A 21953-nucleotide genomic window follows, 5' to 3' on the forward strand; every position below is an offset into this window, starting at 1 on the left:
TTCTCCTTGCCATCCTCTTCCAAAGTAGACACCATTCCCAAGAGGCAGCGTAGCATTATGGAACAAGGATGAGTTGTAGGGTCCTAAGATCTGGGTTTGAATCCAAACTCCACTAATAACAAGCTGTGTGACACTGGACTGGTTACTTAACTTCTCTGAGCTACTTTCCTCATCTGTAAAAGCGGGGTATAAATACCTACCAAATAGCCTGGTCAGGAGGATTAGAAATAACATATGCAAAGTATGTCACCCCCACCCACCCCAGATGCTTTGAGTATAGCCTATGTTCAAAGATGGCAGCCAGTGTTATCCTGGATACTGGGATGTATCATCCCACCCTGGGAGGCCTCTGCTCCCTCGGGTGCCTGGCTCCTATTGAGTAAAGGTAAGGGGTGGTTTAGTCACTGGTGTGATATCCAGCACTCTGTGACTTCCATCTCTGAAAACAACAACAACAGAAACCACTGGGTTCCCCACTCTGCATCTGAATGGAGTCTACCCTTTGCTCTTGCAAGCTTAAAAAACTAATTGCCATGCATGAGCAAGCCCTTGGAATCTAAAGTCACTTCCTTAAGTCGGAGAGGTTGTACCTCTGCACCCTTTTCAAATGTGCTCCCAGAGGTCTGCTCTGAAGGTCAGGGCCACGGACTGTTCTATATTTTAAAGCATGTTAGACACAGTTTTACTTTGAGGCAGAGTGACTTACAAGAGGGGTGCCTGCGAGAGATTAAAAGATTACACTTGTCGTCCCCTGCTTTCGTGGGAAAAGTACCAACTTCTCTTTTGGCCTGTAGACTCAGACAAAACCAGCGTGGTGGCCTTCATGGGCTGTTGAGCAGAGGTGGAGGAGAGCAGCAGGGAAGAGATAGGGCATCCTGGACTCCCCTCACGAGTCACCGAGGGTAATTTTCTCAGAAGTCTAGATGGATGCCAGTAAGCCCTCTGTCCAGACAGGAGAGGTGATAGAGCTCGCTTTGTGTTTCCAGTTGAAAACAAAGGCTCGTTAGGATTCGCGGCAGCCTGTGCTGCCCTGGGGCTCCAGGGACCAGCTGGCACCTGGACGGCGGCTGTGAAAAAACACTGGAGGCAGAACTCAGCTGAGCTGCAACCTCGTGAGCTCAAGTGGGGGTCACCCCTAGCTGAGGTTACCGCTGAGGGAATGGGGTCACCCGCCCCGGGAGAACCTGAGCGGCTGCGTGGGGACGCGGACAAAAGCCGCTTTGTGGAGGCGGCGAGTCCTTCAACGGCGCCACCGTGTGGCAGCGCCGGGAAGCGGCGGCGGCGGCGGGCGCCGCGGATCCTGAGGCCGTCTCTCGCACGCCCTGACCTTCTCCCACCTTCTCTGACAGGTGAGGGGGCTGACCTCAAGGAGATGCCCGTTTTCTGCCAAGTAGGTGGAGGTTACTTGCCATGTGTTGGAAAACGAAAGAGATGTGCCCGCTTTTGCACAGCAAGTTTGTGGGCAGTCCTACCCACTTCCATACTCAGTTGAATTTAGTCCCAGCCTATAGCCTCACCTGAAAACTGATGACTCAAAGGCCATTAAAGTGAATGAATAAGGACTGCTTAGATGTTATTAGTCTGTCCCGTCCCCGGGTGGTTCCGGGTTCCTGATTCTCAGAACAGACATTTTGTGAGCGAGGGGGGCGAGAGCAGAGGAGCAGTGAACTGAGAGTGTCTGAACTTGACACTCCACCTGCCAGCGTTTTCAGCTACACTGTAACAGAGCTGGCAGATGGGACTTTTCCTGTCGTAGTCTCACCGGGCGCCGCAGAGTTGGGTGTGAGCCAGCTCCCCGGAATCTACAATTCAGAGGACATCTCCTGGAGCAGGTTCTGTGATCCCCGAGCCCTGTCCCCTAACTGGGAACACAGAAGGGTCTGTGCAGTGCCTGGAGAGGAGGGGAGGAGCTGTGAAAAGATTTCTCTGGAGGGCACTGTGGCCAAGGGCGCATTTCCGTCTTCGAGGAGTGTTGGGGGGAGGCCTCCTCCCCTCCAGCCTGAGGAGGGGCCTTCCCGGACTGCAGCAGGACATCCCAGTGCGCTGTGTTCCCACAGGGGCAGGGGTGGGGGCGACAGGGGTGGGGGCGGCAGGGGTGGGGGCGGCAGGGGTGGGGGCGGCAGGGGTGGGGGCGGCAGGGGTGGGGGCGGCAGGGGTGGGGGCGGCAGGGGTGGGGGCCGGGGCCGTGCAAGAGGTGCTCTGATTGCTGAGGCGTCCGGGGCAGCAGCACAGGACAGACGAGGCTGCAAGTGACAGCTGCTGTCCCGGGACTCATCAGTGAGGACCTGCGAGGGCTTCCCAGACTTCCTCCCGGGTTCTTCCCGGGAAGAACCCGGCCAGGGAGGTTTTTAAACTCTGCCAGAGAGCAGAGTCTGGGAGGCCGAGGGGACCCCAGCAGTGAGGTTCCATGCGCGGTGGGCCACCCACCAGCCAGGGGCGCAGGAAACATCAAAAGAGACGGAACACACTGCCCACGTCACGGGGGCTGTGGTCCGAGGGAGCCGCAGAGGGTCTCTGAAGAGTCCCTTCAGGCGGCACAAGGGGGAAGATTCCGCTTCAGATACCTGCCTCCTGAGGAGGATCCCTCAGACACAGTCCCACCACCAGAGACCCTAATTATTTCACCACCACCACCAACCCCCCCCCCCACCCCCGATTGCCAACCTTCATTAGCAAGTCGTGGGGACAGAAACCGAGAAAGTTAGAAGCTGACCACCTGCCTCTTAGCAGGTTTTCACCAACCTCCTGCTATAGCTAGGAGGAGGGAGCAAGATTAAATGCTAATTTCTATCCTGATTTTTTTTATCATTATTACACAAATCAGCCTTTCTAATTATTTGAGTGAGACTGTTCGCAACTGAAGTGATTGCAAGACTGTTATGGTCCGAGTGAGAGTGGAAAAGTCAAGGGTCCCAAGCAAATTTTAAAAGGTGGTAGAGCAAAAATAAACATATATTTTGATTATGTCCCACTTGGGTTTGTTCAACACAGAAGTTGCAATATATGCAACAAATCATTACCGATGCAACTCCGTCTGCATCACTCCCTGCTGAGGAGCTAAATCTTCTACCCTCCAGAGCCTGCTAGAGAAAGTTTAGTGCCTCCACTGTGACCCTTAGTGGGAACAGGAAGTAGCCCAACCCCTGGGGATCACGGCAGACTGGGTGCTCTTGAGTTCAGAGATCTCTGAGGTGCTCCCTCTCTCTCTCTTCCTCTCTTCATTGAGGACTCCATGGTGACGGCCTGCCCCCTGAGGCTCTGCCCAGCTCTTAGAGGACACCACTCTCCAGGGGCTGCCCCAAACCTGCTGATGCTCTTCAGGGCCTGGGGAGGAGGCTGAAGAGGCAGTTCTGGGCCTGAACTTCCCTGATTCTCCCTGTCACAGCGGTTCTCAGCTCTCTATCTCTGCCCCACCGCCATCCCCAAGCCATCTGCAAGGTACCAACTCTTCCCCCAATGACTCACATCCCACCTCTGCCCCCGAGCAGCCCCCCACGCAACATCCAGTCTTCTCAGGACTGCAACCTGCCTCCACAGTCATCTCCCTGCTGCTGTCGTGTTTCCAGGGACAGACCAATCAACAGTAACCATCGTCTGCAATCCCTTTCCCTTCCTCCTCACATCCTGTCCCTGCCTAGAAGTGGGACAATGTTGTGATCCTCGTTTTACAGGTGACGGAGGCCCATCATGGTAGGCCATGATGTGGGTACTGAGTAGCGGTGTCAGAACTAGAAGGGATGTCTCTGGTAGAGACTCTTGGGGGAAGTGACCTTTGAGCTGAAACTTAAAGAATGAATCAGAGTTAGCCAGATGAAGAGGAGGATGGGATTGGGAAGGCCATTTCAGGGTGGAGTATGCTTGCAGGAAAGGAACCAAGAAACATCATGAGTGATCACATACTGTAATTTCTTCACTAAGTCCTTTGATGCCTCCTCACTGGGTGTGGCAGAAAGGCTGAGTCTGTCTCTGTAGAAAGCCCTGTTCACTCTCCAGCCTTGGCTGCACCTCCAGCAGACTCCCAGCACTCCGGGTGCCATTAACTTCTCTCTGTGTACTTCTCATGATTTCACCCTTGGTGCCTTTGCACAAGCATCTCCCCCTTGCTTCCTGGCAAGATTCTACTCAAACGTCAGCTGCTCGGTAAAGCTCTTTGACCTCCATCGACACCGTTGTACTTGCTTCCCTCAGACCTACACACACGGCCCTCACATGCGCATTTGTAGATTTGCCATTGGCCCAGGGACTGTGCAAAAGGTCTTCACAGGTAAGGTCTGTGTGTTTCCATATGTATCCCCAGTGCCTGCAATACATCTGGCACAAAGTTGGTAATCAAGCAACTGGGAGAGGGTGAAGAAAAGGGGAAGAGGGGGAAGAAGTAGCCAAGGTGTGTTGATTTCAAGGTCACACCATTGGGAATCTTTAAAGTACTCATGTCTATGTTGGAGCTCAGAGAGTCTTGTAAGGCTTCATTAGGATATAAGCACACCACACTTTTGTAGACACAAATTTCATTTTCAAAACAAGATAAAGTGACATCGGAATATTTTTGTTTCTTTTTTAAAACAGGGTTATATTCCATTTCAGGTTCTACTCCCATAACAAACTCATCCTCAGGAAGATCACCAGTCTGGTGCCTTCACACACCCACCTGTTCCCCAGGGGCCACTTCAGCCCGGCTCTGAGATTTCACTGCATACAACCCACGTCTACATTTAAGGTTTCAAAGGGTACTTCTGCTTATTTGTTCTTCTTGCAAAATACCCAGATTAGTTTTCAGAATCTCAGTTAAATCTAAGGCAAATAACTTATAAGAAAGGCAAGGGTGGGTCACTGAGTAATTATTACTTGATTTGTCCCCAGCTTGCTTGTATCTCAGCCCCATTCTCCAGCTCAGCTTGGCATAGCTTCTGAGTTGTTCAGTAAATGGCCCTAATGTCCACCAGCAGGGTAGCAGCCAAATGAATTGTGGTTCAACTATCGGCAAACGTTAAGAATGTGTTGAATGTGCATGTGTGTTGACACAGGAGAATGTTCCTGACTTCTCGTTGGGTTGATATATACACTGTTCTTTATGCAGACAAAAAGGATCTGAACTATGTAAACCAAAATATTTATTATTTGTGTTTCTGTAATTTTCAGGATTTTAATAATGAACTCAAATTGTTTGTGAAAAAGTAATAATTTTAAAAATTTAAACTTAATGATCAAAGTAAAAAGATTAAATGTATATTATAGTTTATGCTGGGTCCCATGTGTCTTACAAGGTATTATATTACAAGGGAGGTTTTACTCCCCAGGCCTTTCAGGAGGCCTATATTCCCCAGATGTTGTCATCTGGCAAGGTGCCACTCCTATTTCAAGACTGAGTTCAGTTGCTCCACTTCTGGGGACTCTTCCTCGGGACTGTATAAGACTCTTCCAGGTCTGTATAAGTGCCATTTCTGACCATTCCCCCAGGCCACTGGGCCAGCTCTTACCCCAGCAACCATTACACGTAATGGTTTTCTCATAGCGCTCCCTGAGCCCTTGTGAGGGGATTATTCAGCTCCTTGTCCCTGGGTCTACTTGGCACAGTGAATAATGGATGACCCAGGGGCACCTGGGTGGCTCAGTCAGTTAAGCACCCAACTCTTGATTTTGGCTCAGGTCATGATCCCAGGGTTGTGGGACTGAGCCCTGTGTCAGACTCTGTGCTGAGCATGGAGCCTGGTTGAGATTCTCTCCCCACCCCACCTTCTCTCTCTCTCAAAAAAAAAAAAAAAAAAAAAAAAAAAAAAAAGAATAACAGACAACCCAATACATTATTGATGTGTGATGTTGAGCATGTCATTGATTTTCTATAAATCTCAGTGTCCTCATCATTAAAACGGGGATCAATGTGCCCATCGCACATTGGTAAGGATTAAACCAATGCTTTGTGCACTGAAAAGCATGGCAGAGCTCAGTGGGCCTCACAAGGAGGGCATATTTGACAATCAGAACCCAGAGTCCACACCACAACCCATGCTGTGGGCTGTTGGCTAGTGAGACAGTTGCATTAAAAAATCACTTTCTGCAAGCAGTGAAGGGGAGTTTGTCTATGTGTTTTTGTTTTGTTGTGTTAAGTGAGAATATGGTGGTCCTGTAGCCTCCAGCCCTCTTGCAAGCTCTCCACCAGAGGGCAGTCTAAACAGAGCCAAACGTAGGCCTTCCAGAGCCTGGAAGGACATGGTTTGCAGAACCAGGATCTTCCCATAGCTAGAGTATGGTTTTGAGCAACACAACTATTTTCTTTTTGTTATTTTGAATGGAAAGTCTTCTAACCTGTGTCACAACTCAACACCACACTGTAAGCAGACTTTTATAACCATTTCATGTCATTATGCTTGCTATGTTTTCTTTTAGGTATTAACATCATGTACAAATAGTAATGATAGTTAACACTGATTTGGGCCTTACTGTGTTGCAGACACCATTCTGAATATTGTGCATGTATTTGCTCATCACGTCTTCAGAGCAATTATAGGAGATGGGTGCTATTACTATCCCCATTTTCCATATGAGGAAACTGAGACCCAAAGTCACAAGGCACAGCATATGAACCCTAGTACTGTGGCTCTGGAGCCCACATGCTGGGCACTATACTACAGCTGTCCAGCAACACTCCACAAAAGGCACAGGATGGAGAGAAGAGCTGGGTGTGGACTGTGCATCCGTTTCTTATTCCATTGTGAAATGAACACATACGTAGTTTTTTTAAAAGCTCATTTTTTAAGTTTTAATTTTTAATGTTTATTTTTGAGAGAGAGACAGAGACAGAATGTGAATGGGGGAGGAGCAGAGAGAGAGAGGGAGACACAGAATGGGAAAAGACGTTTGCAAATGACATATCAGTTAAAGGGTTAGTATCCAAAATCTATAAAGAACTTATCAAACTCAACACCCAGTGAACAAATAATCCAGTGAAGAAATGGGCAGAAGACATGAATAGACACTTTTCCAAAGAAGACATCCAGATGGCTAACAGACATATGAAAAGATGCTCAACATCGCTCATCAGCAGGGAAATACAAATCAAAGCCACAATGAGATGCCACATCATAGCTGTCAGAATGGCTAAAATGAACAATCAGGAGACAATAGATGTTGGCGGGAATGTGGAGAAAGGGAAGCACTTTCGCACTGCTGGTGAGAGTGCAAACTGGTGCAGCCACTCTGGAGAATAGTATAGAGGTTCCCCACAAAATTAAAAACAGAGCTACCCCACAAATCAGCAATTGTACTACTAGGTATTTATCCAAAGGAAACAAAAATGCTGATTCGAAGGGGCACATACACCCCAATGTTTATAGCAGCACTATCAACAATAGCTGAATTATGGAAAGAGCCCAAATGTCCATTGACTGATGAACAGATAAAGAAGATGTAATATATATACAATGGAATATTGCTTGGCAATCAAAAAGAATGAAATCTTGCCATTTGCAACAACATGGATGTCACTAGAATGTATCATGCTAAGCAAAATAACTCAGAGAAAGATAAAAATCATATGATTTCACTTATATTTGGAATTTAAGAAACAAAACAGATGAACATGGGTGAAGGGAAGGAAAAATAAGATAAAAACAGAGAAGGAGGCAAACCATAAGGGACTCTTAAATACGGAGAACAAACTGAGGGTTGCTGGAAGGGTGTTGGGTGGGGGGGATGGGCTAAATGCGTGGTGGGCATTAAGGAGGGCACTTGTTGGGACGAGCACTTGGTGTGGTATGTAAGTGATAAATCACTAAATTCTACTCTAAAGGAGGAGGAGGAGGAGGAGGAGGAGGAGGAGGAGGAGGAAGTAATGGGAAGGAAAACAGTATCCTTGCCTTCAGGGATTCACAATGGTATAATTAGATTATGAACTCTAAAAACTTCAATTTAGTCTTGGGTAAAATGATGAGATGACAGAGATTTCACTAATATTCTACTAGAGGGCTTGTGCAGATATAACCATGTTGACAACTACTTTGCGAATTCCTAGTTCTGTTCTAGCTATTGCCCTTCTCAGTAAAGACAGATAGTGCAGGTTAGGGAATATCATGTTCTGAGGACTAGAGAGGCAGAATGAACAGAATACATAGGCCAAATAAGATGAGGTCTTCCTTAAGTTGGAATGGATGCAGGTGTTTCTTACTATCCTAAATTATGATTTCTCTCTTTAATGTTTATGTGCAAGAATCAAGAAGCTTCATGATTTGGCACATTTATTAATTTGCTATAAAATACTTATTTTTCACAACAACTGCGTGTGTGACATTCAACGTTATCTTTGGGCTCTTAACCCATGGGATGGCAATCTATAGCCCATGGGCCAAATCTGGCCTGCCTTCTATTTTGTTTTTAATTTTTTTAATGTGTATTTATTTATTTTGAGAGAGAGAGATCAATTGCTTGAGCAGGTGAGGGGCAGAGAAAGAGAGGGAGACAGATAACCCCAAGCAGTCTCCACACTGTCAGAGCCCACACAGGACTGGATCCCACAAACCATCATGACCTGAGCTGAAATCAAGAGTCAGACACTTAAATGACTGAGTCACCCACGTGCCCCTCCTGCCCCTGTTTTCACACGGTCCGTGTGTGTTAACCATGTCTTTTATTTTCTGTATTCTGATGCTCTGACACCTGGACCCTGGCCTTCCCTGAATTAGTCAATTCTTAAAGACGTATGAGCACACTGTTCAAATACAAACCAACCAGTCTAGAGCCCACACACCCAACCATCCCCTTTATTGGGCTTTCACACTCCAGACCACTATCCACCTGCCCTAATCCCCCCAGGGCCAGGTACTAGATAACCAGGGCCAGACCCTGTGCCCCAGAGCCTGCTGAAATTATTCAAAGTAGCCAATCCTAAGCATGCTTACCCTGACTCACTCATTCCTTCCCACAGAAACCAGAAAAAAGGGATTTTGCCTGCAATTTCTCCCTGTTCTCTGGAGTGACCCTAGTGCTTCCTGTGTGCTCTCTCCTCCCCCATCCCTTGACATGATGGACCCTTTCCTCTTGGGAACTGTGAGTAACAGTCTTTTTAGTGGCAGTCATCTGATGTGTAGACCTTACTAGACCTCATATTTTCTATTAACTGGTATATTTTAGGAGCGCCTGGGTAGCTTAGTGGGTAAATCATCTGACTGTTAGTTTCGGTTCAGGTCATGATCTCATGGTTCATGAGTTTGAGCCCCGCATTGGGCTCTGTGCTGACAGTGAGGAGCCTGGTCAGGATTCTCTGTCTCCCTCCCTCTCTTTCCCTTCCCCACTCACACTCTCTCTCACTCAAAATAAATAAATAAACATTTTACTTAAAAGAAATGGTATATTTTAAAACATGATTAGCTAAGAATGGCTTTCACATTCTTAAATAATTGAAAAAATCAAAAGAAGAATAATATTTCATGACACCTGAATATATACGAAATTCAAATTTTATTGGAATCCAGTTACATTCGTTCATTTACATATTGTCTGTGACTCCTTTGGCCTTACCATGGCAGAGTTGAGTAGTTATGACAGACACCTTATAGCCCACAAAATCTAAAATATTTACCATCTTCACAGACATAGTTTGTTGCCTCCATCAAAACCCTTGGTTCTTTTATTTCTCATTTAAGCTATGAACTTGTATCAGTTGGCCCATTGCTCTCTGTATGGTGCAGATCCCGTCATAGTTTGAAAGATTCAGAATCTCCGGATATAGTTTTCTTCCTAGGGTCTACACCAACTCTCTGAGCCTCCATTTATTTGTTTGTTTGTTTGTTTGTTTGTTTGTTATTTTACTTATCCTCAATAAGAACATTTTATTGTGACTCAGGACAACCAAATAGATAACAGAAACAAATTTCATGAGACGTTATTCATCCTCATAATGTCTGCATCACTTTGATGGTTTCTGTTCTCTTCTCCATTTTTAAAATATACTGCACACAATCTACTGCTTTCAAAACCCACTTGTGAGTCAAATTTTAATTAACATCATGAATCTAACAGAGTCAAATCCAAACAGCACAAAGTGTTTCTCTTACACACACTCTGTGGAGGAGACAAAAATAGAAACAAATAATAGCAATAAAACACAAAAAACATAAAACAAGTTTAAAAGAATGCTCTAGAAGCAAAGAGAAGAAAGAGATAATTTTCTTTTTTCGTAGAGCTGTTGGACAAGGTTTCATAGAGCAAGTAAGATTTGAATTTAGTCTGGAAGGATGGTCAGAAAATCCCTAGTAGAGAAGAAAGAGAAAGGGAGGATTCATGCCCTATGAGAAAGGCATGCTCTATAACAGCACCTCCAGGAGGCCAAGGATGTCTTATTCCACCGTTCATTTCCAGTTCCTAGCATGTTTGACACCCAGTAAGTGCTCACTAAATGTTTGTTGTGGGTCCACATAGTAATTCCCCTAGGACCTACTCAGTCCCCATACTATCTGCTTTTAAATTCTGTAAATTTGAGGGACACCCAGGTGACTCAGTCAGTTAAGCATCCGACTTTTGGTTTTGGCTCAGGTCATGATCTCACGGTTCCATGAGTTGGAGTCCTGCAGCAGGCTCTACACTGGCAGATTGGAACCTGCTTGGGATTCTCGCTCTCTATCCTCCACTCACACTGTCTCTGTCTCTCTCAAAATAAATAAACAAACTTAAAAAAAAAAAAGAAAGAAATTTTGTATGGGACGCCTGGGTGGCTTGGTTAAGTGTCCAACTTCAGCTCAGGTCATGATCTCCTGATTTATGAGTTTGAGCCCCACATTTGGTTCTCTGCTGAACAGCTCAGAGCTTGGAGACTGTTTCTGGATTCTGTGTCTCCCTCTCTCTCTGCCCCTTCCCTACTTGCACTGTCTCTCTCTCTCTCTCAAAAATATATAAACATTAAAAAAAAAAGAAATTTTGTAAACTTGAGTTTTTATGTCCTATTTTTTCTTTTTTTTTTTTTTACCACATTTCTATCATGTTCATTTAAAAAAAATTTTTTTTATTTAATGTTTATTTATTTTTGAGAGACAGAGCATGTGTGGAGGAGGGGCAGGGAGAAAGAGAGACACAGGATCTGAAGTAGGTTCCAGGCTCCAAGCTGTCAGTACAGAGCCTGATGCAGGGCTCAAACCCATGAACTGTTAGGTCGTGACCTGAGCCATAGTTGGTCGCTTAACCTACTGAGCCACCCAGGTGCCTCTAAATTCTTGAAGTAACTTTTGTTGAGGGCATACTGTGAGTAATGTTTGAAATAAAGATCCCAAGTTGGTTTCTACTACTCTGTCTGCCAGGTTTAGTTCTTAAGAAGATTGTCAAGGGGTGCCTGGGTGACTCAGTCTGTTAAGGGTTTGAATCTTGATTTCATCTCAGGTCATGATCTCATGTTTTGTGAGTTCAAGTCCCACATCCAGCTCTGTAATAACAGTGCAGAGCCTGGCTGGGATTCTCTCCTTCTCTCTCTCTCTGCCCACCCCACCCCCCACCCTGCCAAACTTAAAAAATACTATTAAAACAAAAAAGAAATTTGTCAAATCCATACTGGATGTCTGTCTTTCCACCTGGAACCCCTTTGTCTACCCAACATTTTAAACAGCCTCAGCAGAGCCCCAATACTATAAGCTTAAGACCTAAAGAGGCCAGAGGGTACTGCCTGCCCCACACTTTCTTTCTCTGAGCCCACCCTGTGTTACAGCAAATACTCGGCACCCAGGAAAAGACAAGTGACACACACTCAGGGAATCAGAGAAGACTGTTTATTGTGCACTTGTGCCGGCCCAGCAGAGTCACCTCCAAAGTCTGAGCCCTGAACCTTGACATCGGCCTCCTTTTATGGCTGGGATGGTAGGGGGTTGAGAGACAAAAGAAAAAGGGGAGGGGACACCTATCAGTGGTACTTTGCAGTTGGTAGACATAGGAAGCAAACAAGATTACAGAAGCCAAAAGTATGCAGGGGGAGTATCCAGCCTTGGACATCTGGCTGGCCCCTTTTATCTTGTTTTTACTAGATTTTCTTCTCATTTCCCCCTCTTAATTCTCAAGCTGCTGTGGCAGACTTAGAGAAAATCAGTTTGTGGGGGCCAGGGAACCCTTTGCTGCCATGGGAGGAGGGGCAAAGACCATTCTGGATTCTTCCTGCTGGACAGGGACACTGAAGGGAGGGGTGAGGCAGTTAGGGTTCTTCATCATCCAAAGGAGAGTAGCAACAGCTAGGATGGTCCAACTGGAGCATCATCTGGACTTTTATAACTTCTAGATGAGAGGAAACAAGCCTGGTTAGTATATTAAGAATATAAGGACCACACAGGAGGGCTCTGAAAAGCATTAGGGGAGGACAGCTAAAGGGAGGAGCCAAGATGCCCAATTCCATAAGTTGCTCCAAGAGTTCCATGAATCTGCTAATTCCTGTCTTTGTTGATTCACTCCCTTAACGGCTGGACCATTTTCGGACTATCCCCAATTGGTTGACATAGAAGCAACATTCTTCATGTAGGAAAAGACATAGTCCTCCCCTTTCGGCAGTTAGCAGGTCCAGCCCTACAGCAAAGAGTATAGCAACAAGTATGGAAAGAGAAGTAGGTAGGGGATGACAAGGAAATCTGAGAAAGAACGATTTGTTGTAGTTCATTTAAGTTGCTTGATTTTCCTCAAGCTTCTGGTTACAGAGAGTTCTCAGGTGTTGGCTGCAGGCCACTTATCATCTGCTATCTTCTTAAGGGGGGTCTGGAGAGGATTATCCTGGTTAGCAGTTACTTTCCATTTTGAGTGGTTGTCAGGTGACAGGTGGTCTGCCTTTACTCGGGAATGGTGGATCCAGGTGGTTAGTCCTGCAACCTTGAGAACTGTGGGCGTGGTTAGCACACTTAAATAAGGACCCTTCAAGGTAGGTGTAAGTGGGTTCCTTCTTCCAATCTTTTATCCAAACCTGATCCCCAGGTTTGTGGAGGTGTACAGTTATTCCTAGGGAAATAGGTATTCTGTCACTCATCTATGTGTCTCAAATACAGTTTTCTCTAGTCCTTGTAGTTGTTTTTGTATTTCTAAATTCCATAGCTCTGTCAGGTCCCCCTTGAATTTGGCTAGTGGAAGGGTCTTCCATATAGGATCTCGAATGGGGATAATCCCATTTTTGCCCAGTGTGTAGAGCATATTCAGAGAAGAGTTAGTATATCTGGCCAGGGCAAGTTAGTTTCCTGACATAGTTTTGCCATGGCTGATTTAAGGGTCTGGTTCATACATTCCACTTTCCCTGAACTCTGGGGCTGGTAGCTGCATGTAAGTTCCATTGGATACCTAGGGCTTTGGCTACTTGCTGCACCAACTTGGCCACGAAATCTGGGCCATTGTCTGAGCCTGTGGTTAATGGCATACCATGTCTGGGAATGATATCCCTTGGCAGGGCCTTGGTTATTTCTCTTGCCTTTTCTATATATGTGGGATAGGCTTCAACCCAGCCCCAAAACATGCAGATGAATACCAAAAGATATTTGTATCCTTTACTGGGTCTTATTTTGGTAAAGTCTACCTCTAAATCTTCGCAGTGTGCCTGACCACAGCATTGGATTTCCATGGGCCCAGTGGGGACTTGTTTGGCATTATTTTGAGCACAGAGGAGGCAGCATTGAAAGACTGAGGCATGGAGGGACAAGAGTTGAGCAATTACATAGTAACAACTCAATAAGGTTTCAAGGGCAGTTTTTCCTAAGTGGGTGAGCTCCTGCTGTTGGAGAACCACCCGATGGGCTAGCTGCTCTGGTATGTATAGACTCTCTGGTCTGGAAGTACTCACCATCTGTCTTTTGTCTGGCCTCCTTTTTCCTATTGTGCCCATTTTGTTTCATGGATTGTGTACCTTGGGGAAGTTGGCAGTTCTGAGGACAGCATGATTGTTGAGGTTGTTGTTTCTTTTTCCACTGCTTGTTTAGATGTGGTGTCGGCTCATCGGTTACCTTCTGACACTGAGTCCTTTCCTCCTTGGTGTCCCTTGCAGTGGATGGCTGCTACCTCCCTCAGTTCCCAGACTGCCCTTAAAAGGGCATTTAGGATTTCTTCCCAATTTTTGATCTCTCTTCCTCCTGCAGTCAAAAGTCCTCTCTCCTTGTATAGAGCCCCATGTACATGTACAGCGGCCAAGGCATAGTGCGAGTCAGTGTACGTGTTGGCCCGTTTGTCTTTACTGAGTTCTAGTGCTCTTCTTAGGGCCCACAGTTCTGCTCTTTGGGCTGACCATCCTTGTAGAAGGGCTGCTTTCATGACCTCAAAATCAGAGACTTCTGCATAACCAGCGTATCTTTTGCCTTTGTTCATGAAGCTGCTGCTGTGGGTGTACTGGACGAGGTCAGGATTTTGTAAGGGCCTGTCTAATAGGTTGATAGACTTCATCAAGTACTGGTAGACAATCATGTTCTGGGGGCCCCCGCCACTGCAGACTAGAAAGTGGCAGAGTTTAGAGTTTTTACAGCTTCCAATCTTAGTCGTCGGTTCTCACATAGCTGTCCCTGATAATGTATCACCAGAGTATGCATTAGCCAGTGTCGCCCTCTGGCATCCATCAAGGTAATAACAGAAATGGGGAACCTTAACATTTAGGTTTTGCCCCAACGTGAATTTGTCTGCTTCCTTGATTAAAAGTGTGGTGGCTGCCAGTGACCCTCAGATAGGGTGACCATCCTGCTACAACTGAGTCAGTCTGCATTGAAAGGTATGCCACTAGTCTTCACCAAGCTCCAAATTCCTGGGTGAGAACCCCCAGAGTCACCCCATTCTTCTCATGTACAAACAGGTTGAAATCTCGTGATACATCTGGGAGTCCCAAGGCTGGTGTCTCTGAGAGTTTTGTTTTTATAGTTTCGAATGCCTTTTCTTGATTAGGGCCCCATAAAAGGAGTGCTCTCTCCTCTGCCAAAAAAGGGGTGCTCTCTCCTCCCCCTTAGTGCCTCATATAGAGGTCTGGCCAACTCCAAGAACCCTGGGATCCATATTCAACAGAATCCTGCTGCTCCCAGGAACTCTCAGACATGCTGGCAGATAGTGGGAGCTGGAATGGCACAGACTGCCTGTTTCCTTTCAATTCCCAGCAACTGTTTGCCTTGGGTAAATTTTAAAGCCCAAATATTTAACTTCCTGCTGGCAAACCTGTGCCTTTTTCTTTGATACCCAGTATCCTGCTAGTAGCCTGAGTAGGGCCCTGGTTCACTCCCAGCACTGGGTCTGTGTGGGACTGACTAGCAGAAGATCGTCCACATACTGAAGGAGGACACATCCTAGGTCCCGTCCCAGAAACCTGGCTAAATCAGATGCCAGCGCCCCACTGAATAAGGTTGGTGAATTTTTGAATCCTTGTGGCAGTCTAGTCCCAGTGAACTGTTCCTTTGCCCTGTGGTAGGGTTTTCCCATTCAAAAGCAAATAGGAGTTGGCTATTAGGTGCTAGCTGGAGACAGAAGAAGGTGTCTTTTAAATCTAGGCATGTGAACCATCTTGCTTCCAAGGGTCTGAATTCTAGTAGAGTGTATGGATTAGACAATGCTGAATGCAATGTGATGACTGCTTCATTAATGGTTCTTAGGTCCTGTACAGCGTGGTGACCATTTGTCCCAGGCTTTTTCATGGGCAGCAGAGGAGTATTCCATGGGGACTGGCATCATTTTAGAAGTCCCCATTTGAGTAGCCTGTCCAAGTGTGTCTGGATCCCTAGGTGTGCCTCCCATGGGACCATATGTTGGCATATTTTGACAGGTTGGGATCCAGTCCTTAGGTCAATTAATATCGGGGGGTGTTTTTTTGCCAGACTAGGGGGGGTTTCCTTCCACCCAAACTGAAAAGAATTCAGCTTCTAGCTTGGAGGCGGGGGCTTGCGAGTAAAATCAGTCTCCTGGGGTAATATGTAGAATGAGAAGAGGAAAAGAAAGAGACCAAAGACACAGCTGAAGGAGGACAGGGCGTGGTAGAGTAGAAATGTGATGCCTGCTGTATCTAAGGCCCTTGGAGGAGCATATTCCTACACCAGGAGGGTATAAAAGTCCCCTCAGGAGACAGGTCTTGCTTCCAGATTTGTCTCAGTTCCCCCCTGACAGTTCCTATGGTTCCACTTTGCTCCCTCGATATCCCTGGGTCTTTGATCAGCACTAAAACACCTTTCCAGCACCATCTGTGGGAGGAGAGATTGTCCTTACAATCAGAGGGGCCCACATGTCATGCATGCATCTATGGATGCTAAAAGTCATAGAGTACTGGGAAATTGTACACAAATGCACACCTGTCCTTCTCAAAATGCCAATAGCCCTTTCTCCTTTGAAAAACTTTGGAAGAGAGATCAGTAAGGAAGTGATTGCAGATCTACTGAAGAAATAATGTAGACCTAAGCCAGAGCAGTGGCTAAAGGATCCAGAGGAGAAGATGGGTGTGAGGAACATTTATGAAGTAAAACTAATAAGACAGGTCTTGGTTGGTAGATCCAGGGTAGGCCAGAGGGAGGAGTGAATGAGGATCCTAACATTGTGGTTTGGGCAGCTGAATGGCTGAGTATTTCATCCATCAAGATAGAAATACAGGAGCGTATCTGGATAGGTAGGAAATGATTAATTTAATTTGGAACATGGCAAATTTGAGATCCCCCTGGGAGATTGTGTGGAGATGACCAGCAAGCCAGCGGTCTCTGGACATATAAGAAACATATCAGAAGAATTCCACACAAGGGACTAAGAGGGAACAGCCATGTTTGGGAACCACTCATGGCCTACATGGACTGGTAGCATCTGTGGGAAACAATCTACTAACACACACACAGACCACTGGTCATTCTAGTTTGGCCATGCTTCTCCATTGAAGCCTGTCTGTGGCCTTGATGATCCGCCTGTACAGATAGTCTGTGGCTGGTAGTCCTGGCTCCACCAGGAACAGCACACTCTCCCTGATATGAGCTGGACCAAACCTTGGCAAGTGCAAACTTAACAACCCTGGAACTTTCATAGCTTCTCTCTCTCCTGGGAGAAACAGCAAGGCAGAGAAAGATAATAAAACCAACCAATCATCAAGTTCTATCCCATGTGTTAGAACACGGCGGCTGGGGAGAGGCATTTAAACCACAAACCCTTCTCACTTATCTCTATCTGGGAGATAAATTTGATGCAGATTATAATTTTTGTCAATGTCTCATAATGCCCTTAGCAAACACAGCTTCAAACTCCCCCTACCTACAGATTGCTGCATATAACTCCTCCTGCAAAAACAAAAAACAAAAAACCTGGGACTACCACTAATCCCATCACTGCTGCTTCATGGACCTCACATTCTTATCCTTAATCCTTTCTGGGATGTGTCAGCAATGTTGAGTCCAAGGAGGAAGGATTCTCAGAACCTGGCTCCCAGTGGAAAAGGACTGGACTGGAGCTGGCTGTCAGGCCATGATTCGTAGATTAGAATTATGCCTGCCTCTGAGTTCTGCAGTAATACTACTCGATATTCTTCAGGAGGATAATTTCTTTGCTCATTTCTTTTGTTTCTTTCACTTGTTCTTCTTATTGAGGGTCTCCTTTCTGCTGGTTTTGGAACACCCTAACTTTTCTCTCTACGTGTCCCTTGTTCATTAGCCTCTGTCTTACATGGGGGAGTTTATACTGGATCCCAAGACTCATCTTCTTTCTCCCATTGCAGTAACTCTTCTCTCTCAGACCTCAAATCAGGCTGGAGATCGGGGATGTAAGACACCGCTTTGCTGGGCCATTTAAGGAGGGCTCTCCAAAGGGATGGCACTTGCACTCAATGGAGAACATTGGACCACTTCTTGCACTCACAGCTTGTATTTATTTCAAAATATCTTTGCTTAGTTTTTTAAAATGCAGCTCTCTCCGCACCTGCAGCAAATTCTCCTGGGATACCTGTTAAACTCCCCAGACCATTCAATCAGATCTCTGAGGGTGGGGCTTAGAAATCTCCAGGTTAACCAAATATCCAAGCTGCTTCTTAAGAATACAAAACTTGAGAATCACTATTATAGGCTGAGAATTTTGATAATAACCATCCATGCTTATTTAACACAGCCTTAAATTATCTGAGTAGGGTTTTTCTTTTATTTTCTTTCTTTTTAACCAACAAATGCATTTCTTTGAATATAATCTCAGCCAGATGCTTAAGACATGCAGTGGACCAGGTCACTGGTTGCAGTTGGGAAGGGGTAAGGATTGGTGTTCTACCCTCAGACTCCACGTTCACCAAATTTTCTCTCTTCCCTGCTCTGAAAAGCACAGGTTTAGGGATTTGATAGACCTGGCTTGAATCAAACAGTCATTTAGCTGAGTGAAAGTGGCTTTGAACATGTTATTAAGCTCAGTGTTCTTTGCATATACCAGGATCAATAATACCTAGCACACAGTTTCTGCAAGCGTGGTCTTGACCTGAAGACACCCCCTTGGTTGGCTGATGCCAACGCCCCTCAGAGGAGAGGCCTGGGAATAGCATTAATTGATTACTATTTAGTTAGATTTCTGCCACTTTGAAGATGTACTCACTACAAAATACCATTCCACAATCAGCAACCCCTCACATCTTCTTTGATAAATTGATCAAAGGAATATTAGTGCTAGAGGCTAAATCTAGTGACTTGTAAATGACTACAAAGCGGTATTTTGCTAATGTGGAGCTAAGAGATTAAAATTTCTTTAAGAGGGGTGCCTGGATGGCTTAGTTGGTTAAGCATCTGATTTTAGCTCAGGTCATGATCTCATGGTTCGTGAGTTCGAGTCCCGCACGGGGTGAGCACTAGCCCCACTTTAGGTGAGCTCTAGCCATGCCTTGCATGAGCCCTGCTTCTCTCTCTCCCTCTCACTCTCTCCCTCATCTCTCTCTCAGAAAAAGAAAAGAAAAGAAAAGAAAAGACAAAACTAATCAATAGAATCCAAGTTTTTTCTTGAAAAAAAAAAAAAAACAGGGGAGCTTGGGTGGCTCAGTAGGTTAAGCATCCGATTCTTGATTTCAGTTCATGACCTCATGTTTTGTGGGTTCAAGCCCCACATCAGGCTCTGCATGGACACTGCAGAGCCTGCTTGGGATTCTCTCTCTCCCTCTCTCTGTGCCCCTCTCCTGATTGTGCCCTTGCTCTCTCAAAAATAAATAAAACTTTTTTAAAGTTTTAAAAAACACACAAAAAAACCAACTTGTTTCAGAGTGTTAGTGTTTGCTAGGAAAGCATGTTGCAAAGGTGGGGGACAGTGACATGACCACCCCATGAGGGATTATTTCTGATGGGTGCTACTGGAGAGGTGTTTGTGGGCCCGCACCTCCCTGGGTACCAGGACAATGAGCTGTTGCACTGAGAGTGCACAGCTGGGCTGGTCTGTGTTGTCACTGAGTGGCCAGTCTCTTCTTACCTTGGGAAAGTGAGAGGGAGATAGAACAACCTAAGTCAAGGTCTTTGCAGATCTTGTCTTGGTTCATTTACTTAGTTGTTCATTCTGGATGACTTTCTTCCTTCGTAAACATTGTCGACAGAGATGTTGATGTTTTCTTGTATACTTTCTGCTCAATTCATTTTCTGGGGTATTTTTAACATCACAAATGCATCTTTGCTGATAATATCAAGGCATATAAATACAGTAGCTTCTTCTTAAGGATTCTACACAGATCAAGCAACCATTTTTCCTGCACCTTTAATTTAATTTTATTTATTTTTTTAATATGCAATTTATTGTTATATTGGTTTCCATACAACACCCAGTGCTCATCCCAACAGGTGCCCTCCTCAATGCCCATCACCCTACCCTCCCCACCCTTTCCCCCCGCCGCCCCCCCCCATCAACCCTCAGTTTTTTCTCAGTTTTTAAGAGTCTCTTATGCTTTCGCTCTCTCCCTCTCTAACTTTTTTTTTTTCCTTCCCCTCCCCCATGATCTTCTGTCAAGTTTCTCAGGATCCACATAAGAGTGAAAACATATGGTATCTGTCTTTCTCTGTGTGACTTATTTCACTTAGCATCACACTCTCCAGTTCCATCCATGTTGCTACAAAAGGCCATATTTCATTCTTTCTCATTGCCAAGTAGTATTCCATTGTGTATATAAACTACAATTTCTTTATCCATTCATCAGTTGATGGACATTTAGGCTCTTTCCATAATTGGCTATTGTTGAAAGTGCTGCTATAAACATTGGGGCACAAGTGCCCCTATGCATCAGCACTCCTGTATCCCTTGGGTAAGTTCCTAGCAGTGCTATTGCTGGGTCATAGGGTAGATCTATTTTTAATTTCTTGAGGAACCTCCACACTGTTTTCCAGAGCGGCTGCACCAGTTTGCATTCCCATCAACAGTGCAAGAGGGTTCCCGTTTCTCCACATCCTCTCCAGCATCTATAGTCTCCTGATTTGTTCATTTTAGCCACTCTGACTGGTGTGAGGTGGTATCTGAGTGTGGTTTTGATTTGTATTTCCCTGATGAAGAGCAATGTTGAGCATCTTTTCATGTTCCTGTTGGCAATCTGGATGTCTTCTTTTTTTTTTTTTAATTTTTTTTTAACGTTTATTTATTTTTGAGACAGAGAGAGATAGAGCATGAACGGGGTGGGTCAGAGAGAGAGGGAGACACAGAATCTGAAACAGGCTCCAGGCTCTGAGCCGTCAGCACAGAGCCTGATGCGGGGCTCAAACCCACAAACTGCGAGATCGTGACCTGAGCTGAAGTCGGACGCTTAGCTGACTGAGCCACCCAGGCGCCCCATGGATGTCTTCTTTAGAGAAGTGTCTATTCATGTCTTCTTCCCATTTCTTCACTGGATTACTTGTGTTTCAGGTGAGTTCTTTATAGATTTTGGATACGAGCCCTTTGTCTGATATGTCATTTGCAAATATCTTTTCCCATTCCGTTGGTTGCCTTTTAGTTTTGTTGATTGTTTCCTTTGCAGTACAGAAGCTTTTTATCTTCATGAGGTCCCAATAGTTCATGTTTGCTTTTAATTCCCTTGCCTTTGGGGATGTGTCAAGTAAGAAATTGCTGTGGCTGAGGTCAGAGAGGTTTTTTCCTGCTTTCTGCTGTAGGGTTTTGATGGTTTCCTGTCTCACATTCAGGTCCTTTGTCCATTTTGAGTTTGTTTTTGTGAATGGTGTAAGAAAGTGGTCTAGTTTCATTCTTCTGTATGTTGCTGTCCAGTTCTCCCAGCACCATTTGTTAAAGAGACTGTCTTTTTTCCATTGGATATCCTTTCCTGCTTGTCAAAGATTAGTTGGCCATACATTTGTGGGGCCAATTCTGGAGTCTCTATTCTATTCCATTGGTCTATGTGTCTGTTTTTGTGCCAATAAACCATGCTGTGTTGATGATTACAGCTTTGTAATAGAGGCTAAAGTCTGGGATTGTGATGCCTCCCACTCTCGTCTTCTTTTCAATATTACTTTGGCTATTCGGGGTCTTTTCTGGCTCCATACAAATTTTAGGATTGCTTGTTCTAGCTTCGAGAAGAATGCTGGTGCAATTTTGATTGGGATTGCATTGAATATGTAGATAGCTTTGGGTAGTATTGACATTTTAACAATATTTATTCTTCCAATCCATGAGCACGGAATATTTTTCCGTTTCTTTATATCTTCTTCAATTTCCTTCATAAGCTTTCTATAGTTTTCAGCATACAGATCTTTTACATCTTTGGTTAGGTTTATTCCTAGGTATTTTATGATTCCTGGTGCAATTGTGAATGGGATCAGTTTCTTTATTTGTCTTTCTGTTGCTTCATTATTAGTGTATAAGAGTACAACTGATTTCTGAACATTAATTTTGTATCCTGCAACTTTGCTGAATTGATGTATCAGTTCTAGCAGACTTTTGGTGGAGTCTGTTGGGTTTTCCACGTATAATATCATGTCATCTGCAGAAAGTGAAAGATTGACTTAATCTTTGCCAATTCTGAATCCTTTGATTTCCTTTTGTTGTCTGATTGCTGATGCTAGAACTTCCAACGCTGTGTTAAACAATAGTGGTGAGAG

General features: G+C 45.1%; 1 long non-coding RNA gene across 3 annotated transcripts in view; it reads left to right on the forward strand.

Moving 5' to 3' along the window:
- The first annotated feature begins 1614 nt into the window (after positions 1-1614).
- Positions 1615-21953, forward strand: part of LOC125162749 (uncharacterized) — a 36486-nt gene continuing 16147 nt past the window's right edge. For 2 of the 3 annotated variants that reach the window (XR_007151158.1, XR_007151157.1), the window contains exons 1-4: positions 1615-2038; positions 3227-3438; positions 4585-4727; positions 8918-9039. This is a non-coding gene — a long non-coding RNA (uncharacterized LOC125162749). The remainder of the gene's footprint in view (positions 2039-3226; positions 3439-4584; positions 4728-8917; positions 9040-21953) is intronic. The other variant, XR_007151159.1, reaches the window with a different exon arrangement.

The sequence above is a fragment of the Prionailurus viverrinus genome, chromosome A3 (assembly GCF_022837055.1).
Source record: "Prionailurus viverrinus isolate Anna chromosome A3, UM_Priviv_1.0, whole genome shotgun sequence".
Lineage (NCBI taxonomy): Eukaryota > Metazoa > Chordata > Mammalia > Carnivora > Felidae > Prionailurus > Prionailurus viverrinus.